Here is a 24,832-nt window from a genome sequence, read left to right as displayed (position 1 = left end):
CGCAGATGAAAAAAGTGAGTGTGAATGTGTCTGACGTCACAGTGTTTTTGTGCACTGTGTAAAAGTAATTGCATCTGATTGTGAGAGCGGTGATTCTGCAGGTCACCAGCTATTAAAAAAAAAAAAAAAAAAAAAAAAAAGAGTGAAAAAAGAGACAAAATTTACATTGTAGATGAAAAATAATCATAGGAAAAAGGTTTTGTGTTGATCAGCCAAGAACAACTACAATCTTATTTTCTGCTTTTAAGAAAGGACTGTTCACAAAAACAGAGAGAGAGAGAGAGTTGTGTGTGTTGATTAAGCAGTGATAATAATAATGAAAATGTCTTAGTTTGTCACTTTCAGGTGACAAGCAGACCTGAATCAATTTTCCACATGCAGCGGTCGGAAGAAAGTTATAGTTTAACATCATTAGAAACATTCAGGCCAAGTTTCTGGCTAACTTATTTACAGCACCATGTGTCTCTCAAACTCACAAGCGAGCTCTCACTCCTCCCTGAAGACAAGGAATGCAGCTCCAAAGAGCAATAACATGGCAGATAAAGAGACAGCAGCAGAGTCCTGAGCAAAGACTCCCGAGCAAAGAGTCCCAGCAAGCAGCAGCAGTGTGGACAAACAGCATCAGAGAAGAAGAGCAAACCCATCATCCTGCCTGATTGGATGAATGGTACTGTGTTCCCAACAAGCTGCAAATTCACTGTGCATGTGACAAGAACATTTGAGGAGAACTGAGGAGACTGTTGGAGTTTGACATTTGCCACTTTTGGAGAAAATGGCAAGAAGAAACAGTGAAACACAGGACAAAGCTGAAAGAGAACTGCCTGCTATTGGACTGTTGAAGTGGGAGAGGACAACAGTGAGAGTTAAGTGAGAATGCTGGTGTTTAAAGTGGGAAATCAAAATTTGGGTTAGCAAACCTGGGGAAAAGAAAACTGACTGCTTAAGTGGGAAAATTGTGAAAGAGTCTGAAACATTGCAAAAAGAAACATACAAAATCACACACACAAGCAAAACATGCATTAACCCTACTAACACAAACACAAGAGAACTCATGAAGATTAGACAACATTTTAAGCATGTGAGTCTGTTTGCCATCTTGTCCAAGTCACTTAGTGTGACGAGAAGTGATGCAAAGATCAATGGGCTCATAGCACATTAGTTACAAAATGATTAAATAATCGCAGAGAAATGTGTAGGAAAGGCAGTTTTAAGAACATGTTCTGCTGGAGATGCAGCTCCACAGACATGCATTAAACCTGCCTAATAACACAAACACACATGCAATGAAGATCAGCTTGTTATCTCTTATCAGTGTTAAAATAGTGTGAATTTAACAGACACTTGTTATCAAATGCTGAATTTATCCAATGCAAAATTGACTCTCTAGGTTGCAGGACAACAGTTTAACTTTTGTGGGAAAAAAGGATTCTGGTTTGACCAACCAGAAATCAGACAATAAATTTAGTTGTTAATATAGTAAATTGGGAGATGCTTCCTGCTTGATTGATGCAGAACAAATAATTTACTGTATGAGGGAAATTCTATTTTTGTGATTACATTTTGAACATGCATTTCTGTTGTCCTGTCATCTTAGTGGGTTAATAGCTGATATGCAAATTAGTTGATCGTTCTTAGATTAATGAAAGGTGACTGAATCTTAGCACGAGTGAATGAGATGTGTTGGAGTTTGTTAGAGTGGAGACTCTAAAACACTGAGTTTCCTGTTTTGATGTGTGAGTGAATCCTGTACCTAGATACTGTACCTCTGAATAAATAAGAACAAACATTTTTTGTGAAATAGCTGATGACATGTCACACGTTTTATGATGACGGGAAAAAAGAAAAACTGGATAATATGGATCTGTGGCCCAAATGAGTGAAAGGCACAGACTTGGGGATTAAACTCATAACATATTAGGGTTATGTTGTGTGTTGTGCAGCTGATGGTTGGTTTGGAGTGAATCTAGCTGATGATTTTTCTTTTGTTGTGAAGTTGAGCCTGCCAATTAGTATGATGATAAACCATGCTAATGGTATGATTTACCCTCCTGAGATGAGGAGCTTGTGTCATGACTTAACAAGGCCTTTTTATTTTGATACTTTCACAGTGCACTGAAAGTTTTGTTTGATAATCTCTGTTTGAGCAGATCTGCATGATTAGAAGCGCTATATGACACGTCGTCGAGAAAATTGTTACAAGTGAGTTTCTCCACATTAAAATGGGCTCAGGAGAAAGCCACTTATTTGGGACAATTAGAAAATGAGAGTCCCTGCCTAAAAAGGATTCAGCGATGTAATCCGATCTAAAGTTCTTCTTTTTCTTTTTGAAATGACGTCATTTTGCTGAGAGTGGAAACGTAATGCGACGATCGATTCCACTATTAGCAAAGAAAGAAAGAATGAATGTATGAATGAATGAGTGAAAGAAAAAAAAAAAAAAAACCTGGTTGGTAAAAGCTGACAAGGCTTGACCACTACTCAAGGTTAACCTCCACCTAGACAGGCCAAAAGGGTGGATGAATCTATGTGTGTTTCCTTTTACAGGAGCAGAAAGATGACAACAACATTCGAGGTTGCGTGACGATTTAACCTTTTAAATGCCACTTTCTGTGTCTGTGCATCTACCAGGGGTGTTATTCACCACCTTGTGTTGCTCACAGAGGAAACTGTGAGAAAGAGTGTATACATCTGCGCAGCGCTAACATTTGCATTTTCTTTTCTACAGCATTACAGTTCTTCATGTGAATTGATCATGTGATTTATACCAGGACAGCTGGTTGATGTTTTTTCCTACTACAGGATTTCTGGGTTTATGTGTGAATAAAACTGTGTTTACAGGTTATGAGTGGTGATGCTGTTACACTGTGTTTTTGGGAAAATGTGAAGGTTACTTTGACAATGTGAATGACACGTGAGAAATTTCCTGTGTTGAAAACTAGTGTCACTTCTTTCCACAGCTATGGATGGTTAACTTTATGGTCCTTTTATAGCACCTCTGGAACCTGTCGACCTGCGTTTGACCACCGGGATGGTCAATGTGTGTTGCTAATGTTTGTTTTTCTAAGAGTACATGTAGAGGATTCAGCAGAAGCGGACAAGTGACATGAGAAAAACAAATAAGAGATGCAGTGTTTATGGAATAGTTGAACATGGAGCTCATTAACTGGCCATTTTTGAGCTCCTAGTGATACATGAGTGGAGTGACTTTGCTTAAGGGAAGTCACCGATTACATTAATGTTGACTGAGTACATGGGATGATCCATGTCTGAGGCAAATTATGGTAATAATTGTAGTTTACTGATTTGAGAAAACCTGCACATGACACTTGTCTTGCTGATGTTGAATACTTTATTACTCTTATGATATAATTGTTTACAAGTGTGAAGTTTGATTTCACTTCCAGATCTTGTTTTCCAGGCCATTATGGTATGTATGCAGGCTCCTGGCGGAGCCAGTTTTTAAGCAAACTTAATATGCAAAACACACTAACATCTTTTATTGCAGGATTATAGGTCCGGGGTGGTGCTGCTCCAGAGGAGGAGATGCCCTGATGTTGCCTGGGACGTGATCTAGCTAACCTTTTTCTTTAGGACAGGAATCTGGTTTTGATGAGTTGACTCATGGGAGTGTCCATGCGTCAAGAGGAGGGGTCCAGGATTAACATGAACAATGAATTAACATTAAACTATATTAAACTATATTTTAAATGATTTTTGCAGCGATTTGTGTGATTAACAGTTCATTCAACGGGTATCAAACCTATGCAAGTGGTGCATCCATGCTCAGATGAGGTTTTGATGGCCTATAAGTGAAGTTCACTGAACTAAAGAATGTGGTTTGATGATTGTTGACATGCTCTCCAAATAGAAGTTTTTCCTCCTAGCAAGGAAATACAGGTGCAGCAGTCATCTCCTGAGAAATCTTCAGAGGCCCAGTGATAAACAAGAACCATTCCAGGCATGGCTGACAGCCCAGGCAGTGGTTGAGGTCAAAGGTCAAGCTGGTTGGGGCCCATCATGAGATTAGACTTTGGAGCCACAGCAAGGACCACGAAACTGCGTTGGAATGAGAGCTGTGCCAAGGGGGATTTCCAGAGGCCAACAGAGGAGATTTTGGACAACAGACGGGCACCTGAAGGATGAGGGGAGCGTGCCAAGCTCCATCGACAGCACAGGGGGAGTCCGAGGATGACATCATGATTCTGTGAAAAGCACATGAACCAGAAGCTATGGTGGTGATGACAGCAGTTTCCTATGAACATCACCTAATGCTGTGTCACTGTACTGTGCATATGATGACACTCTGAAGACTGCTGGGATCATAACAGCAGTAAGATAACTGGACCCAGTACCCTTTCCACAGAGGGGTTTTTCTGCAGAGGATGGACAATAGAAGAGTCATAAATATTCCTATCGCAGGACGAAGGCCTAAAGCAAGGTGATGGGGGTTGATAGAGGCCATTTCAAGTGCTTCTGACCACTCCAACTGCCTGCAAAATAGCGGAGAGACCCTCCTGGATACATCAGAGCCACTGCAAAAAGGTTGAGGTCCCAGAGGATTCCACTTCCTCCACAGAAATCAACTAGTAGAGGAAAGTTTCACCCTCACTTGGTTGCTTCAGTGGCGAGGGGGAAGTGCTGATTGGGCGCCCGTAGGGAATTGCTCGCACTTCAACCTCCAGCCATTGGCCAACTCTAGAGTAACCAAGTAGTAGGGTGTGACGGACCTGTACGTAGCCATGGGAAGGTGGACCCTCCTGGTTACCTTGACTACGATGCTCACCTTTACAAGACAAAGACAGAATCGGCAAATACAGACTATTATGTCTGCTCTCATATGCCCAGCACGCCTTTGAGACAAATCAAAGCAGGCCCAAAATCAGGACTATGTAAGCGATACAAGTGACAGGTTTTCTTGGCTTTACATTAGCTCCTGGTTACAGGTGCTAAAAAGACTACTCATCAGAGTTGGGATATTTCTACTTTTATTTTGTGTCTTTGTAACGTGTATACTGCCATGTTTAAAACTCTTGATTAACCGCATAATATTTTCCACTGTTGCTGATTACATAGCCGTGACAAGTGATGATAATGACTCCGACCTGTTGGAACATGAAGACTTTGTGTGACCAATGACGATGTGACAGAAAATGTACAACAAGATGTTACATACTGATATCTCATTTAAATGTATACTGACAACAGGAGGGAATGTCAATGGAAAATTGTACTTAGTAGTCAGTATAATCTTTTAATGATATAATTTTGTATATGGTAGAATACTGCATGTAACCATTTGTGTTTATTGAAAGGATGTCTCATCCTAGGAAGTCTGTAACATTCCAGGGTGTTCTGGCTTTCACCCCCACATCCCAGGAGCATGAGAAAGTTCGTACCTTGTTTTATTGTTTTACGGTAGGATTAACGTAGTTATATCTGTTTCCAGTCTAAGTGGTTTTGGTTTGATGAACTGCTGGACTTTCCAGACCAGCAGTTTTAGGGAAGTCTTTATGGGGTCACACTCTGACCCCCTCCTCACACACACACACCACACACACACCACACAAGCACCCACTGAAGTGTATAAATAAAGGACCAGGGCAAGTCCTCGGCGCGAGTCTCTGAGTCTCACTCTAGGCTGCCCTTGCTAGCAAGAAATTCTGTGTGTTTCTCCTCTCTGATTCTCTGCTGAAGAAGTGTTTTAGAATATATCTCTTAACAGGAACTATCTGGCTGGGACTGCTACAGAGATGAGCGTCTACAGGCAATGGAAATGATTGAAAGGAGGTTGATAAAAAAAAGAGGATTTCTGAGAAATTATTTGCTACAAATTCTTAATACCCCCTTAATTAATCCTTAATTACCCCCCCCCCCCTCCCAAAACAACAGTATATTAAAGATGGCGTAGTCTTGGTGTCTAAAAAGTGAAGCCTGCATTCTTTTCATTCTGTCAATAGATCCAGCAGTGACATATTGACAGGATATCCCATATTTCTAATCAAACTTGCTACCATGACCTGACAGCTTAGTACTCCATCCTGTTGTCCAAATCTGTTCAATTCTGGCTTCATAAAACCATCATAGCACAGGCCAAAACATATAATCCAAACTAAATGGGTGGCAGTACATTGGCTACATTAATCTTTTACACCTTCTTCTTCATCTTTCAGCTGCCCCTTTTGGGGGTCACCACAGGTGAAAGTGGCCATGTCCATCATTAACATCATCCATGGTCATAAAGAGTTACTCTCAGCCACAAGACGAACTCATATGTCAAATTCCTAGCAGGCTTTTGACAAGTTCTTCAACATGCATAAGGCTACCTATCAACCAGCTAACTTAAAAACCTGTGCACAATTATGAATGAAGTATACCTGAAGCAGCTGTTTACTGCAGTTTGGTCATATGAACATGCATACAGTATATTAGTGGCATCGTCTGGGAAGTGCCGTTCAGCAGTCTGTTTCTTTCACAAAGGAGCTGGAAACATTTTATAAGTGGGACATATAGACATAATTAGAGCTGAAAGATTATGTTAATAAGACTGTTGTTGTATTGACAGAAAGAAAAAAATGACTGCCTCTGGCTGGAGCTTGTAACATCTGCACACACACATGCCACTATCCACACACAAACACACCGAGACACACGCACGTGACTATTCCTCCGAAGGGACGGGATAATTGGCTGCTGAGCGAGAGCCCCCTTCGGCTCTCCTCATTAGCAGCCGTGGAGTTCTTTAGCGTGTGCCAGCGCACTCGAACCATGCACACACATGCAGCGCGCATGTTTGTTCAAAATGCATGTCACGTCACATTTATGTTCATCGACAATCATCTTCTTCTTCTACCTTTGATGCTTTACCGTAGTTTCCCATACAAATAAAATCTCTAGTAACTGCATTGTGTGTGTGTGTCTGCAAGCATGTGTCTAATTCTCATTGGGTGGCCTACTTGATGGTGCAGTGGTGCTTTTTCCTCCAAGAGGAAATAATATGAGGTAATCTTGCAGCATTAGGAAGCCCCATAGTTAACTTGGAGAGCTTTCCTCTCAGCTGCAGCCCACAGTGCAGATGAACTGACCTCTTAACACCTTCACATAGAGTGAATTCTCTCATCAACACAATAAAAATTAAACAAAACAACTATTAATGTTTCATGCCTTTTGTTCTACTCCTCTTACAATCCTCATGCAGATAGAGGATCAATGTCAAGTTTTTGTTTTTATCATGTGCATTTATTTTTCCAGTGCAAATACCAAAGTTTAACATTTGATAAGACTGAGCACTGCCTTTGAGTCACACGGAGGACGATTTTAAAAAAAGATGTGAACTTGGAGGCATGAAACCCAGATAAGGTCCAGCTAATAGAGAAGCATTCAGAGGCTGGGAGTTGGAGAGTTACCAGATGCTGCAGGCTTCATGCCAAAAGCCACGGCAGAATGAATAGAGCCAAGGTCTATTCATTGATTCTCTGGGTTGTTGCACCATCAAGGGCGCCACTGGAGTTGTTTGTTATATGGATGCAGTTCATAGCATGGAGCGCAATTTCAAACTGGCTCTGACCTTTCCAGTAAAGTTTCACCGATGAGGCAGAATCATATGCAGAATTGAAGAGTTGAATGAGAATTAAAGTACAGCTCCAGCTTGAGGACAAACAGCCAACAACTTATCAGAACATGCTGCTCTTTTGCAATCGTTGTTCTGCATCCATAACTGTTGATCACCCCTCCAAATGTGAAGCCGGAGATCTTCCGGTGCTGCTCCGAGCTGGCAGCCAGTATCAGCAGCTCCGACCTGACCGAGTCCTTTTTTTCCTCTTTTTTTTTGTTGTTATTGTGTTTCTTGTTCTGTTTTTTTTTTATTGTGGACTGTACTACTCCACAATGGAGCTCAGAATTCTATGGACAATCGTGTTTCTTATAACATTCTTTACGGCATCTGTGTTCGGAGAGCGCGTGGAGGTCCGACCTCCCATTGTTTACAGCAGGGATCAGCTGTTAGCCCTCGGGACCTCCACTGTTCTGCCTACCACCGAGCGAGCCAACATCCCCCACGAGGTGAGGAGGAAGAGATGCGGCACTCGGGCTGGGATCGGGCGTCGCAGTAAAGTCAGGAGGTACCGGCCAGTGATTCCATCTGTTATTATAGGGAATGTGAGATTTCTCCCCAATAAAGTAGACGAACTGGCAGCTCTTACCCGACATCAGAGGAGCTACAGGGAGTGCAGCGTGATGTGCTTCACTGAGTCGTGGCTAACCACACTAACTCCGGACTCACACGTAAACATGGATGGTTTCCACTCTCCATTGACAGAACAATGGAGAGTGGTAAGAAGAGAGGAGGGGGTCTGGCTGTGTTTGTGAACGATAGATGGTGTAACTCTGGGCATTTATCTATCAAGGAGACGCTATGCTGTAAGGACATTGAGCTGCTAGCGGTTAGCATGAGACCGTACTATCTACCGCGAGAGTTTACACACGTGATTATGATAGCTGTGTATGTCCCGCCCTCTGCTAACGCTGCAGCAGCCTTTGAAGTCCTGTACACTGTAACCAGCAGACTCCAAACACAGCGCCCTCAGGCCCTTTTCCTGATCTCTGGGGACTTTAATCACATCTCCCTGTCCTCCACTCTCCCCACCTTCACCCAGGAGGTCACCTGCCACACCAGAGACAATAAAACATTGGACTTACTGTATACTAACACCAAGGAGGCATACAGCTCATCACCTCTCCCTCCACTGGGGGGCTCAGATCACAACTTGGTTTATCTCCAGCCTGTGTATAAACCTCTAGTACACAGAGAACCAGTTGTGAAACGCACAGTAAGGAAATGGTCGGCAAAGACTGAAGAGGCCCTGAGGGACTGCTTCCCTTCTACTGTGTGGGACAACCTCAACCCCCTGGAGGATGACCTCAACAGCATCACAGACTGCATTACGGATTACATGAACTTGGACAACACCGTACCCATCAAAAAGGTACGGTGTTTTTCTAACAACAAGCCATGGATAAATCCTGAAATAAAGGCTCTCCTCAAGGAGAAGAAGAGAGTCTTTAGATCTGGAGTCAGACAGGAGCTGAGAGTTGTGCAGAAGAAGCTGAAATGGAAGATAAGGCAAGGGAAGGAAAACTACAGGACAAAGATGGAAGAGCAGCTACAACATGACAACATCAGAGGGGTCTGGAACAGCCTGAAGACAATCTCAGGACAAAAACCAACCCCCAGGCTGCAGGAGACTTGGGGTGGGTGAATGGGATATCTGTTCAACCTGAGCCTGTCACTGGTGAAAGTACCACAGCTGTGGAAGACCTCCTGTGTGGTACCGGTACCAAAGACCTCCCATCCCAAGGACCTCACAGCTACAGGGGGGTAGCCCTGACATCACATCTGATGAAGACTCTCGAGAGGTTGGTTCTAAACCATCTGTGCCCTCTGGTGAGGTCTTCATTGGATCCGCTGCAGTTTGCTTACCACCCTGGCATCAGGGTGGAGGACGCCATCATCTACCTCCTGCACGGAGCTCTGACTCACCTGGAGAAGCCTGGAAGCACTGTGAGGATCATGTTCTTTTATTTCTCCAGTGCTTTCAACACCATCCAGCCATGACTCCTGAGAGACAAGCTGGAGCTATTGGGAGTGGCCCACCACATGTCCCATTGGATATTGGACTACCTCACAGAACGTCCACAGTAAGTGAGGTCACAGGGCTGTGTCTCTGACTCGCTGGTCTGCAGTAACAGTACACAGGGAACTGTGCTGGCACCGTTCCTCTTCACCCTCTACACTGCAGACTTCTCCATCAACTCCCCACGCTGCCACCTACAGAAGTTCTCTGACGACTCTGCCATAGTCGGCCTCATCACAGGTGAGGACGACTCAGAGTACAGACAGTGGACCATGGACTTTGAGGACTGGTGTCAGCAGAACCACCTGCTGATCAACGCCGAGTAAACCAAGGAGTTGGTGGTGGATTTCCGGAGACGCAGACCCACCACACTGACACCGGTGAACATCCAGGGAGTGGACATTGAGATAGTGGACTCTTATAGGTACCTGGGTGTTCACCTGAATAATAAGCTAGACTGGAGCCACAACACTGATGCTCTTAACAGGAAGGGTCAGAGCAGACTCTACCTGCTGAGGCAGCTGAGGTCATTTGGAGTCCAGGGAGCACTTTTAAAGACCTTCTATGACTCTGTGGTGGCATCTGTCATTTTTTACAGTGTTGTATGTTGGAGCAGCAGTTTATCGGCAGCTGAGAGGAAGAGGTTGGATAAACTCATTAGGAAGGCCAGCTCTGTTCTGGGATGCACCCTGGACCCAGTGCAGGTGGTGGGAAACAGAAGGACTCTGGCCAAAATAACATCTCTTATGGACAGAGTCTCCCACCCCATGCATGTAAATGTTGCTGAATTGCAGAGCTCCTTCAGTGAGAGACTGCTGCGTCTTAGACGCATGAAGGAGCGTTTGTACAATCAAAACTGCTCCCAACAAACATAGATGTTTACATCTGTACTGTAACTTGTGTAAAACTGCACTATTTTATGAACCGATTCACACTATAACAGGGTTGCCTCTTATCTGTATTTAATTTTATTTAATTTAATAACAGTATGGTACTCAGTTTTTGGTAACCATTGTCCTTCATGTAAATATGTAAAAAATTGTGTATGTTTCTGTTCTGTGTCTTGTGTACTGTTTGTTTGTATATGTGTCTTTCTTGCTGCTGTTACACCCAAATTTCCCATTGTGGGGGCAATTAAAGGATTATTCTATTCTAAATCTGAGGTCCTTATAATACTGCTAACTGCCCAAAGTAGATGGCAGTTTAAGAACAGCCAACAGCCGTTCTTAAAATGAGAGAAAATCTTGGTCTTATGGAACAATTTCTGTTTGCTGTGGGTGAATGTTACCAAAAATTAGCTTGAAATATAAATGATTTCATTTTAAAGGCGACATATGGTGCTTTTCATTTTTTTCTGAGCACTAGCGGATATCCTGTCACAATGGTAAATATACATATTAAAAGGCCAAAGTCTGAAAAAACGTGGTCATCATCTGTAAGAGTAATCCAAGCGAGCGAGAAGCCCAGACTACTCAAACACTGACTCAACGATCACATGATGTCGTTAAGTGGATATCCATGACGAAATAGTTTAAGACTAGCTGGGAAAATTTAAACTTTGCCTGCCTTCTATTCAAATCCACTGAAGAAGCAGACAATCAGATGAAAATTAAAATGTACAACCTGACCATAGAGCTGGGCGATAGAACAATAACGATATGTATTGCGAAATAACTTTTTCTCAATAGAAAAATTAAACTATTGCGATAGGCCTCATTTCTCTTGTTCTCTTTAAAAAAAGAAGAACAGCCAATCCAAATTAAGTAGCACAGAGCCGAACCAATCACAGCCGCAGCGTCACGTACTTGTTATGTACAGCACAAGTGCAAGCCGCACATGTGTATTTGTTTGGGAAGCAGCCAGCCACCGTGCTGCCCAGGTAATGGAGGAAATGAGTGTGCTGACTAGAGAAAAATCCGAGAGCGTGACCGAAGACCGGGCCATAGAAGTTCCGTAGTGTGAAGGTATTTCGGCTATTTCAAGTCTGACAAAAAACAGAGTAGCGCGCACTGTAAATTGTGCCGAAAGCAAGACTGGAAATACAATAAACCGGTGCATGCTCAATCTCTGACTGAAAGAGCTAATTCGTCTCTTTCGGCTTTTGTCAGACTAAAGTTATATATATATATATATATATATATATATATATATATATATATATATATATATATATATATATATATATATATATATTACAGCTTGATTATATATTTACATATATATATATATATATACACATACATACATACATACATACATACATATATATATACACACATATATATTCAATTCAATTCAATTCAATTCAATTTTATTTATATAGCGCCAAATCACAACAAATGTCGCCTCAAGGCGCCTCATAGATACAGAGAAAAGCCCAACAATCATATGACCCCCTATGAGCAAGCACTTTGGCGACAGTGGGAAGGAAAAACTCCCTTTTAACAGGAAGAAACCTCCGGCAGAACCAGGCTCAGGGAGGGGCGGCCATCTGCTGCGACCGGTTGGGGTGAGAGAAGGAAGACAGGATAAAAGACATGCTGTGGAAGAGAGACAGAGATTAATAACAGATACGATTCAATACAGAGAGGTCTGTTAACACATAGTGAGTGAGAAAGGTGACTGGAAAGGAAAAACTCAATGCATCATGGGAATCCCCCGGCAGCCTACATCTATTGCAGCATAACTAAGGGAGGATTCAGGGTCACCTGGTCCAGCCCTAACTATATGCTTTAGCAAAAAGGAAAGTTTTAAGCCTAATCTTAAAAGTAGAGATAGTGTCTGTCTCCCGAATCCAAACTGGAAGCTGGTTCCACAGAAGAGGGGCCTGAAAACTGAAGGCTCTCCCTCCCATTCTACTTTTAAATACTCTAGGAACAACAAGTAGGCCTGCAGAGCGAGAGCGAAGTGCTCTAATAGGGTGATATGGTACTACAAGGTCATTAAGATAAGATGGGGCCTGATTATTTAAGACCTTGTATGTGAGGAGCAGGATTTTGAATTCAATTCTGGATTTAACAGGAAGCCAATGAAGGGAAGCCAAAACAGGAGAAATATGCTCTCTCTTTCTAGTCCCTGTCAGTACTCTTGCTGCAGCATTTTGGATTAACTGAAGGCTTTTCAGTGAGTTTTTTGGACATCCTGATAATAATGAATTGCAGTAGTCCAGCCTGGAAGTAATAAATGCATGAACTAGTTTTTCAGCGTCACTCTGAGACAGGATATTTCTAATTTTAGAGATGTTGCGCAAATGGAAGAACGCAGTCTTACATATTTGTTTAATATGTGCGTTGAAGGACATATCCTGGTCAAAAATGACTCCAAGGTTCCTCACAGTGTTACTGGAGGCCAAGGTAATGCCATCCAGAGTAAGAATCTGGTTAGATACCATATTTCTAAGCTTTTCAGCGCCGAGTACAATGACCTCAGTTTTATCTGAGTTAAGAAGCAGAAAGTTAGTGGCCATCCAAGTCTTTATGTCTTTAAGACATTCCTGCAGTTTAACTAATTGGTGTGTGTTATCTGGCTTCATGGACAGATAGAGCTGGGTGTCATCTGCATAGCAGTGAAAATGTATGCTATGTCTTCTAATGATGCTGCCTAGGGGAAGCATGTATAATGTAAACAGAATTGGTCCTAGCACTGAACCCTGTGGAACTCCATAATTAACCTCAGTGTGTGAAGAGGACTCTCCATTTACATGCACAAATTGGAGTCTATTAGATAGATATGATACAAACCACTGCAGTGCAATACCTGTAATACCTACAGCATGTTCTAATCGCTCTAATAGGATATTATGGTCAACAGTATCGAATGCTGCACTAAGGTCAAGAAGGACAAGCACAGAGATGAGTCCACTGTCAGAGGCCATAAGAAGATCATTTGTAACCTTCACTAAAGCTGTTTCTGTGCTGTGATGAACTCTGAAACCTGACTGAAACTCTTCAAATAAACCATTCCTCTGCAGATGATCTGTTAGCTGTTTGACAACTACTCTTTCAAGGATTTTTGATATGAAAGGAAGGTTGGAGATTGGCCTATAATTAGCTAAGACTGCTGGGTCTAGAGATGACTTTTTGAGTAAAGGTTTAACTGCAGCCACCTTGAAGGCCTGTGGTACATAGCCGATTATTAGAGATAGGTTGATCATATATAAGATCGAAGAATTAATCAATGGCAGGACTTCTTTGAGCAGTTTTGTAGGAATGGGGTCTAAAAGACACGTTGATGGTTTGGAGGAAGTAATTATTGAAGTATATATATATATATATATATATATATATATATATATATATATATATATACACACACACACATATACATATATATATAGTATATAAATCTTACAAATATAGTTATTTGGCTTATATCATGATATATATCGTTATTGCCTGAAATGAAAAAAACATATTGTGATATGAAAAAATCTTATATCGCCCAGCTCTACCTGACCATCGTAACCGTTGTGTGAAATAAACTTCTAGCTTACACGGACAAGGAAAAGAACTAAAACAGCTTGATTAAGACAGTGGACAAACTCAGGAACCACAACACGGCTAAGTACAGTATAAGTTAAATCAAGATTATTTTGAAATGTGACTCATGCACAGTTACTAAAGATGAAAAATGTGAAGCTGAAAATGAGTCTTGACTCTTACCAGAAAGTTTAGTCCTTCTGTTCTGAATGACATCAGCTGCCTGGTGATATTCTTGCTTTTTATCACTGCCTAGTGATATTACTGCATTATTCATGACATTAAGTCACGTTGCCCTCTTGACTAATAAAAAGGCAATAAAACTGTCCACTAAGTGAGTTACCTGCCAGTAGGACGTTCATTACTCTTGGCTCATTTGAGAAGCATCAGAGTGATCATAAACCTGACCGAGGTCATTCTAGAAACCTGGTCAAGTGCTGTCACTGTCTTTTACATACAGAGAAACATGACCTAATATTTACAATCTTTGTATACATTTAATAATTAAAGAATATCTTTGGTTTAGTGCTGTGCCACCGGTGGTTAGCACTGTTGACTCTTTCTGTGTGGAGTTTGGATGTTCTCCCCATGTTTGTGCGTGTTCTCTCCGGGTACTCCGGCTTCCTCCTACAGTCCAAAGATGTGGAGTTAGTTTGGATAGGTTAATTGGAAATTTGGTTTGGTCTCAGTTAGTTTCCACAGTGCTTTTTGCTTGTTTCAGTTTATTGTTTAAAAAAAGGTTATTTTTTAGTTTAGTTTTTATTAGTTTCTGACTAAGGGACAGGTTGGCTGATGCTATTCTTATTAGTAACTTGAATTATCCCGTGGCCAAACTCAAATGCCTTGATGAATGTTTAATAACTCTAGCAGAGTAAAATAAAGGCCTTTTATATTACTTGTTCAAACCTCCCTTGAGTACCTGGACATGGCCATTCCTCAAATTTTTCCATTTTTCTTTTTACCATTAAATAAGCTTCAATGAGCAAAGGTGGGCTGAAGGAGTTCTGACTTTTTGTTTTTACTCTTCACTGCCTTTAACTAAATATTCATGTTTAATAGTGATGTGTCGGTCACGAACGAAATGGCTCTTAGAGCCAGGTCTTTGACGTGAACGACGTGAGCCATGTTTTTTTTTTCTCTCTCACCCTCTCTCTCGCACTTTTTTTCTGCTTCACTCCGCACACCAGCCTTGTGCTTTGCGCTGGGCAGAGGGGGGAGGGGCGGTAGTTACACTCTCAGTAGCACAGGAACAGAGCAGGAGGGAGAGACAGAGAAAGAGAGTAGTGATGGGATTTCCGGCTCTTTTTAGAGATCCGGCTCTTTCGGCTCGGCTCACTAAAAAGAGCCGGCTCTTTCGGCTCCGAACCGGCTCTTCAGGTTGTTTTGTTGCTTTAATTATTTAATCATTAACAATAATATAAAATTATGCAGAAAAGGAATTACTAATGTAAAAAAAAGTGGTTTTATTTATATATGTTTATATATGGCCCCTAGAGACAAAGCACGTACAAACTCTAAAGCTTATACAAACTCCAAAAAGCACGTACAAACTCCAAAACACATTTCTAGCGTTAACTGAACTTCCAAAACAGAGCTACCCAGATCACTTAAATTACACAATTGAGAGCATGTGTGTATTGTTTGTGTATTTATAGACAAGCACTCATATTTATTCAAATAATTAAAAAAAAAAAGTTCATTTACCTGTTACTACCACACACCAAATCCGGTTGTTGAAACTTCCTGGCTTGTGTAGCCACTGGGTAACAAAAGCTCAACACTGCGCCCTAGCATCCTGGAGCACTTCTGTTGTGTTTTGTACGTGTTTTGGACTTTGTACGTGTTTTGGAGTTTGTACGCGTTTTGGAGTTTGTACGTGTTTTGGAGTTTTTACGCGTTTTGGAGTTTGTACATGCTTAGGAGTTTGTACGTGTTTTGGAGTTTGTCTGTGCTTTGTCTCTAGGGGCCACCGTAAATATACTTTTATTTATTCACTCCGCATAAAATGTAATAAATAAATCATATAATACAAAAATCAACATTCACATTTCAAATTTTAACTATTTAAATTTTTAGCTTTTTCCTTTTACAAATTTAAAGTGAAACAACACAAAACACTGCAAACCACAACACAATTAAATATAAATTAAAATATGAAAACAAAAAGAAGATGCACATTCTCTGTCATATGGGCCTGCATGATTTCTGAATCCTTTATCATCTGCAACTGAAAATAGTGGATGATTACTATACCTTTCTAATGTGACGTTGTTGTCCCTCGCTCTCTTTCTCTCTGGCTCTGTTCCTGTGCTACTGCCAGTGTAACTAACGCCCCTCCCCCCTCTGCCCAGCGCAAAGTACAGGCCGCGCATGTGGAGTTTAGCGGAAAAAAGGGCGAGAGAGAGGGTGAGAGAAAGGAAAAAAAAACAACAAAAAAAACAACCTCACGGCTCGCAATAAGGAGCCGGCTCGCGTCGTTCACTTCAAAGACCCGGCTCTAAGAGCCATTTCGTTCGCGAACGACCCATCACTAAAAGAGAGCCAGGGACAACAACGTCACATTAGAAAGGTATAGTAATGATCCACAACTATTTTCAGTTGCAGATGATAAAGGATTCAGAAAGTTCATTCATGCGGGCCCATATGACAGAGAATGTGCATTTTCTTTTTGTTTTCATATTTTAATTTATATTTAATTGTGTTGTGGTTTGCAGTGTTTTGTGTTGTTTCATTTTAAATTTGTTTAAAAGGAAAAAGCTGAAAATTGAAATAGTTAAAAGTTGAACTGTGACTAGTTGGTTTTTGTATTATATGATTTATTTATTACATTTTATGTGGAGTGAATAAATAAAAGTATATTTACGGTTGCCCCTACAGACAAAGCACGTACAAACTTCAAAACACGTAAAAACTCCAAAACACGTACAAAACACAACAGAAGTGCTCCAGGATGATAGGCGCAGTGTTGAGCTTTGTTACCTAGTGGCTACATAAGCCAGCAAGTACCAACGACCGGATTTGGTGTGTGGCAGTAACAGGTAAATGAACATTTTTTTTAAAAATTATTTGAGTGCTTGTGTATAAATACACAAAGAATATACATATGCTTTCAATTGTGTAATTTAAGTGATCTAGGTAGCTCTGTTTGGGAAGTTCAGTTAATGCTAGAAATGTGTTTTGGAGTTTGTACGTGCTTTGTCTCAAGGGGCCACCACATATATTTATATAAAAACATATATAGATAAAACCACTTTTTTACATTAGTAATTGCTTTTATGCATAATTTTATATTATTCTTAATAATAAATTAATTAAAGCAACAAAACAACCTGAAGAGCTGGTTCGGAGCTGAAAGAGCCGGTTCTCTAAAAAGAGCCGGAAATCCCATCACTAATGTTTAATGAGAATTTCCTTTTTTTCCCCTCCTCTTCATATTTCCTCCACTCCTCAGCTCGCCTTTTAAATAGGTCCTTTTACCAGCTGATTGGCCACCTCAGGACACACCCATGCCTCAGCAGATGATTGCTACCAGCCAATTTGTCCCACACCCAGCCAGTCCACAGTGGATTAAAGCAATGTCATATAAAAACACTAAAAACCATGCAATACAAACATCAGAATAAAACCATGCAGATAAAAACTACACTCACAAATAAACACTAAAATCAGAATAAAATTATTTCTAAAATACAAATCCAATTTTCCATTGTGTGACATCAACACATCTTAAAATTTTAACATTTTAATAAACCGGTGACTTAAAAAGTTCTAATCAAAACTACATCAAATCCATCAGGTACAGTAGTGATCGGTAGACAATCACATAAAAGTAGGAAATTTATTGATCAGATTAATCAGAATATTCTTAAACTCAAAAAAGGGGTCATGTTTCCAGTGGAGTGCAGCTGGTAATTGCCATAACTCAAACATTAAATACCTGGAGAGGTCAAACCGGATACACAGACTGTTGTAACTTGAAGGGTCGGTTTGTGTCAACTTTGACACAAAATCCTCCCTGAGAACAAATGATCAGCTTTTGCTACAGTGCTGAAATTTCGGGGAACTAAGTCCAACATGGATTGTAAAGTGCTGTACAAAAGGAAAAAGGTTTGCAGACAGTTGTGTGAATTTGGTGTTACAATTTTTTTGTTTTTTGAAGACACTACGTGATCTGTGCCATTTGTTCTTTGAAGTAAGGTCAGCAGTTGGAAGAACCTTTGCCCTCATAATAATAATGTACAATGTTAAAAATAAAGTGGCAGATTGTGAATAACTGCCACAGGGAGGCTACTGACTACTGCTTGCATGCCCCCGGTTTGCTAGCTGATTAGTGGTATATAGTGGCATAAGATCTGTGGTAGTTCACCAACAAGTCCTTGCTTTTAGCATCACAAAGTTGTTGAAGTACAGCCAACTGCAGAATGATGAGAGGAAGAATGACCGGGCTCCTTCTAATCTTAGGTTTACCTCTAAACCAAGAGCCAAGTGTCTCTGAGTCCTTTGAAAAAATGAAGCTCAGCAGATGATGTTAATGAGACATGTAAGATTGTCTTTGGACTCTACACAGAGTATAGCATCTAAGGTGCTTTTCTGCGCCGCTTAATATTTATTTTAGCTTAACGTTCTTCTTTGAACAGAATAGCGCAGACAGTTTGTGCAGACACATTGTGCAGTGTCTCTCTTGGCAACCAGAAAAGAGACAAGAAGACAGGGGCACCGTCTTTGTCAGTTATGACCCTGCGTGTCAGCTGCTCTAATATTCCCTGACAAACGGCGATATTAAATGCTGGAGAGCCAGACAGAGAAAAAAAAAAGATTTTATTCTTGCTGTCTGACAAACCCATCCAGAGACCAACAAGGATTTCTGTCCTTTTAAGTCACAGAAGCAGCACAAAGGTAACATTCACTGCTTTAACAAAAAAATATCTTAACACCCCCAGGCTAGTGACTCACGGCAGAAAATCACTCTTGGCACATAAAACCTCAAACTACCAAAATAAAGCATATTTTCTATTATATTTTTCCTCAAGGACTATTAAACAGTATTTTCAGCTGCTTAGGTCATGCCATCAAAGGTGCTTCCCTGAAAAATTATTAATAGAAGTATTCTTTGCAACTCCCGGAAAATGTGAGAGGTGACAGGAGCAAGCACGACTAGATCTGGGTGCAGAAGCCTGTGGAACGTCACGTCTTTTCCTCACAGAATCAATTCTCCAGACGCCGGAACAAAGCTTATTGGTATTCCCCATGTGATCTGCTAAAGATGAAAAAACACAATGTTTGCTGTTGTCAGGAGGTGCTAATCCTCAAATAGCAGATACAGCTAAACCTGAATGACATGGGGGGATATGAAAGAGCACACGCTGAATCCCAAATGCAAGATGCTAGATCTTTCCAGGATATTTCCCATTCTTAGACATTCATGCTCCAGATGTTTCTACCTGTCACAAAGTTAGCTTTGTATTAACTTTAATTCTGTGGATGTATAAAGACCACCCCACCACCTCCTTAAAAGTTCTTTCCCCACCTGATATAGGGTAAATACAGCATGCGTTTGAGAGTCAATGTCTGACAAAAGCACCAAATAGGAATGTCCATGAAACAGTTCCACCCAGCATCATGTGAAGATGTCCAGACTGTAACTGGTCTGCAGATGCCACTGCTGAGGGTGCTACACTCCTGCTGTGTGGCCTTGAAAAGGAAATTAACTCCACCAGCTCCAGGACTATTTGCTTTACAGGTGATGCTGCGCTGGTTCAACAGTTTTTTTCATAGTCTCAATTCCAGCTCATCACACGTTGATCACACACTTCTCATACCAATGTACCAGGTACCCATTTTGCATCTTTTTCAATACAGTTTTGCTGAATGACGGTGTGAATGAGTTTCATGATGGCATCAATTCCAACCAGAAGACTGGAATTTGGGGTCTGTCTACGCCTGCTGTGTTCTGTTGTTGTTTTGGCACTAAGTAGTTAAACATGATGACTTTTCTTGACTTAAATTCAATACAACATACTACAACCTATCAGACAACTCTGTTGTTGCTGAAAAGTTTGTTAAAATATGCCAAAGCAGAAGTATGTCAGTGCTGAAAAAGAGTTGGCCAATACATTATACTGCATATTCAATGTGTTCCGGTTGCCATCTTTGTGAAATTGACATGAAATTCCCTTTATAGGTTGTCAACATTAGAGTGAGGAGGGTGGATTATCCAGGCTAAGCTCCTTCACTACAGGCTTGTCAATCACACACTCTTAGCTAGTAAGTGTGTGCTCTCCTACTGTTTCACTTTGCTAACCAAAGAGTCAGTCAGTGTACAAGATTTCCATGTTCTGTACCAGTTTATGTGCCTCCCTCACTGCCAAATCAAAGCGGCTCCTAATAAAACAGATATATCTTAGTAACCTACATGCTTCTTTGTAGATAGAACTGAAAAAAGTATGAAAAAAGAAAAAAGTACTTTTAGCTACACTGTAACTTGATAAGTACATGCATTTATATAGCCTCTGTAGAAACTATCCACATATCTCACTTATCTTAACTGCACTATTGTATAGTTTTGTGTAAATAATCATTCTGTACGATCATTTTTAATCCTACAACTGTTTATAACTTGCATAGTTCACATTTCTGTATAACTGTATATCTCAGATTTCTGTATAGTTTTTTATTTCATATTTATATCCTGTTCATAGCCTGTACATAGCTTGTACTCACTACAGCCTGTACATACTTATAGTTATAGAATATTCATAACATACTTCATACCGTGTACATTATAACATACCATAATAGACCCATTTCTGTAATATACTTACATATCTATATTATTGCTAATATATATTGTAATATATCTATATCATGGCTAAAGCACTTCTGGATGGATGCAAACTGCATTTCGTTGCCCTGTACATGTGCAATGACAATAAAGTTGAATTCTATTCTATTCTATTCATTTATGAGTGATACTGGTTATTGGCATGCATAGATACTCACACGCACACCATCATTCGCATTTGGCAAAAAAGCCTCTGAGATGAGTTTTTTTTGGAAATGACATAATTATTCACCACAGAGTGTTTTCTAATTAATGACAAGATTGGACAACATGACTTAGAAGGTGCAGACAATCAGCGCTACTGTTCAAGCTAATCACAAAACATATTTTATTGATAATTAGATATCTATTATAGAAATAAAAGTGGAAAATGATCTGTGCAGTCTCATTTTATTGGTTAACATCCATTAATGCTAATCTGTGAAATGAATGAGTAAAATGACAATGTCAGCATTATTTCAATCAGATTAAAAGTTCCCTCCATGGTGCTAATGTTTAAATTAGCATCTTTAGCTTAAACGGAGACCTCCAAAGTAAGCAGAACAGCAGCTGAAGAGAAAGTCGGGCTCTGTTTAAAGAGCTGAGAGAAAAGCTTTAAGGTGCCGGTGAAATGGGTCAAATGCTGCTGATACGCTAGCAGCTCACACCTGAAGCCGAGTTATCTGCTTTGCAGGGCAGCAGGTTTCTTTTCAATGCAGAAAAGTGGATTCATACGAAAGCACCACAAGTACAAAATATCAAGTACCTTCTTTATTTGGACTGTGGACATGCTAATGCTGCTCCAAGGTGTGTTTGGCAGTGTTTAAATGGTTGTTAATTGTTGTTTTTCTTCCCAAAAAAGAGAAGACAGCATTATTAAAAATACATAGGTATAAAATTATAATTAGATTTTTTTTTTTTGCTATATATAATTGTAAATGACCATGGCAGACCTGGATGCATGCTTTGCAGCATGCTGGGTTCATGCTTTGCAGCATACTTTATTGACTCACACGGTTGCTGTTCACAATGCTCACAGAGCTGCAGCTCTCCCACTGCCCGCTCAACATTATCGCAACAACCTCAAACACAGCACCTATTACAATATTTAAGTCGGCGGGGCGTGATTGCAAATGCCGTGCAGGTGCGTCCGCCTTCCCTGCACGGCACCGCAGGCCATGCCCCGCCACAATAATATTGTTACGGACACCTGCCATCTCATTTAGTGTGCCATTAGAGAAAGATGAGCTTTAATGGTTGATACATCCCCTGTCAGGACAACGGTTTCGGTAAAGGTTTATTTTGCATTTAACTTTTTTATTACTGAACTGTATGAATTAATTTTACTTACAGTTGTTAAAGCATGTGAGAAAAAAATCAGCAGTGATTTTTTTTCCCACATGCTTTACTTGCTTTATTGAATAATTTGTCTTTGATTGTTCTGAGTATAGAACATTTCAGAAAATGTTCATGGTTTAAATCCTTAATATGCTCAAGAACAGTACAAGGTTTAGCTATTAGCTCCCATATCTCCGACTTCTGTAGCAGCTAATGACTCCCAGTCTGTCTTTAAATGTTACTGAAACCAGTGTTCCCCTAACTCTGTATGGGCCACAAAACTAAGATATGTATGTTAACACATCATATAGATGTAAAATCTAGGTTGTTCATAGTGACTCTTTGTGTTTATCTTGCTAAACTAAGTTGTATAAATTACAGAACACTTGAAACACTTGAACTTGAACGCTTGAAATGAAGCAGTCCTTGGTTTGCTACACTACAGTACTCTATATAATATGCACAATGTGATTTTGCCATTTAATTGGTTGAAAGGAACCTATAAATGAACTATAAATTAAAATGCACTATTTTTATTATTAGTATTCAATTCAATTCAATTTTATTTATATAGCGCCAAATCACAACAAAAGTCGCCTCAAGGCGCTTCATAGATACAGAGAAAAACCCAACAATCATATGACCCCCTATGAGCAAGCACTTTGGCGACAGTGGGAAGGAAAAACTCCCTTTAAACAGGAAGAAACCTCCGGCAGAACCAGGCTCAGGGAGGGGCGGCCATCTGCTGTGACCGGTTGGGGTGAGAGAAGGAAGACAGGATAGAAGACATGCTGTGGAAGAGAGACAGAGGTTAATAACAGATATGATTCAATGCAGAGAGGTCTGTTAATACATAGTGAGCGAGAAAGGTGACTGGAAAGGAAAAACTCAATGCATCATGGGAATCCCCCGGCAGCCTACATCTATTGCAGCATAACTAAGGGAGGATTCAGGATCACCTGGTTCAGCCCTAACTATATGCTTTAGCAAAAAGGAAAGTTTTAAGCCTAATCTTAAAAGTAGAGATAGTGTCTGTCTCCCGAATCCAAACTGGAAGCTGGTTCCACAGAAGGGGGGCCTGAAAACTGAAGGCTCTCCCTCCCATTCTACTTTTAAATACTCTAGGAACAACAAGTAGGCCTGCAGAGCGGGAGCGAAGTGCTCTAATAGGGTGATAAGGTACTACAAGGTCATTAAGATAAGATGGGGCCTGATTATTTAAGTAGTAGTATTAACATGAGAATTATCCTTAAGTACTTCAACCTCTAAATAAAAACATTTGTTATTTGCTCCCCTTGGGTTGACATTATTTAACGTTGCATATTTTTTTCCTGATAAGCCAACAGTGTGTCGTATAACCACTTAGTTCCTATTCAATCATTTAGTTTAAAAGAATATATTTATTTTTTATTATTTCAAATATTAAAAAAAATTCTAACTATCTTCTTTTAGGGTATTTACATTACAATGATGTTTGCTTTTTGCAGTAAGCAGTAAGAGGATTCAGCTCCCTGACATTTCTCAAGCTCATGCAAAGTGAGTTGCTCAGAGAGCTTTCTTTATGAACTTGAAACATTCTGCATGGGTACCTTTGAGATTTCATAAAGTTTCTAATTTTAGAAGTCTATTCTGTGAAAATATGACTCGATAAGGACACAGCGAATATCTGGGCATTTGGCTTTTTGAACGCAACTTTATGAGGATTTTAGGAGCTGGCTGGCTTTTATGTGTGTGTGTGTGAGACTGTATTTTTAGGGACAAGTGATCAAAAGCACAGCGTGAGCAGAAGCAAGAAAGCACACTTCATTTCTTCAAACGCCAAAAACCCACAAATGGAAGGCTAAAATCAACCTGCCTATTCTGCTTATAGAACAGATGAAATTAAAAACAATACACTTAAAATAGATATTATACACGTGCATACATACATGCATAAATACAGACACAATGCAGCTTATAAATCTGTTTTATTGTACTGGGTGCAGATACTGTACAAGGAAACGTACTCACACACACACACACACTCATGTTTGCACTCACAAGGACACACAGATTCAGCAATTTGTAGTGACAAACTACAGAGTGAAACTCTAGTTGGACTTCTATTCACCTTTGCACATCTGAAGGCACCATCCATTAGAGAAGGGCTGTCAAGCCATGCTGGGAAAGTCACACACAAAGGCAGCGAGTGCTAGATACACACACACACAAATGCACAAGCACGTGTATGTGCAAACGCAACTGCCGTTCACACTAGTGATGGGTCGTTCGCGAACGAAATGGCTCTTAGAGCCGGCTCTTTGAAGTGAACGACGCGAGCCGGCTCCTTATTGGGAGCCGTGAGTTTTTTTTTTTCTTTCTCTCACCCTCTCTCTCGCCCTTTTTTCCGCTTAACTCCGCATGCGCGGCCTGTACTTTGCGCTGGGCAGAGGGGGGGAGGGGCGTTAGTTACACTCGCAGTAGCACAGGAGCAGAGCCAGAGAGAAAGAGAGTGAGGGACAACAACGTCACATTAGAAAGGTATAGTAATCATCCACTATTTTCAGTTGCAGATGATAAAGGATTCA

This window comes from Neolamprologus multifasciatus, chromosome 22, assembly GCF_963576455.1.
Source record: "Neolamprologus multifasciatus chromosome 22, fNeoMul1.2, whole genome shotgun sequence".
NCBI lineage: Eukaryota > Metazoa > Chordata > Actinopteri > Cichliformes > Cichlidae > Neolamprologus > Neolamprologus multifasciatus.
This window is presented reverse-complemented; position numbering follows the sequence as displayed.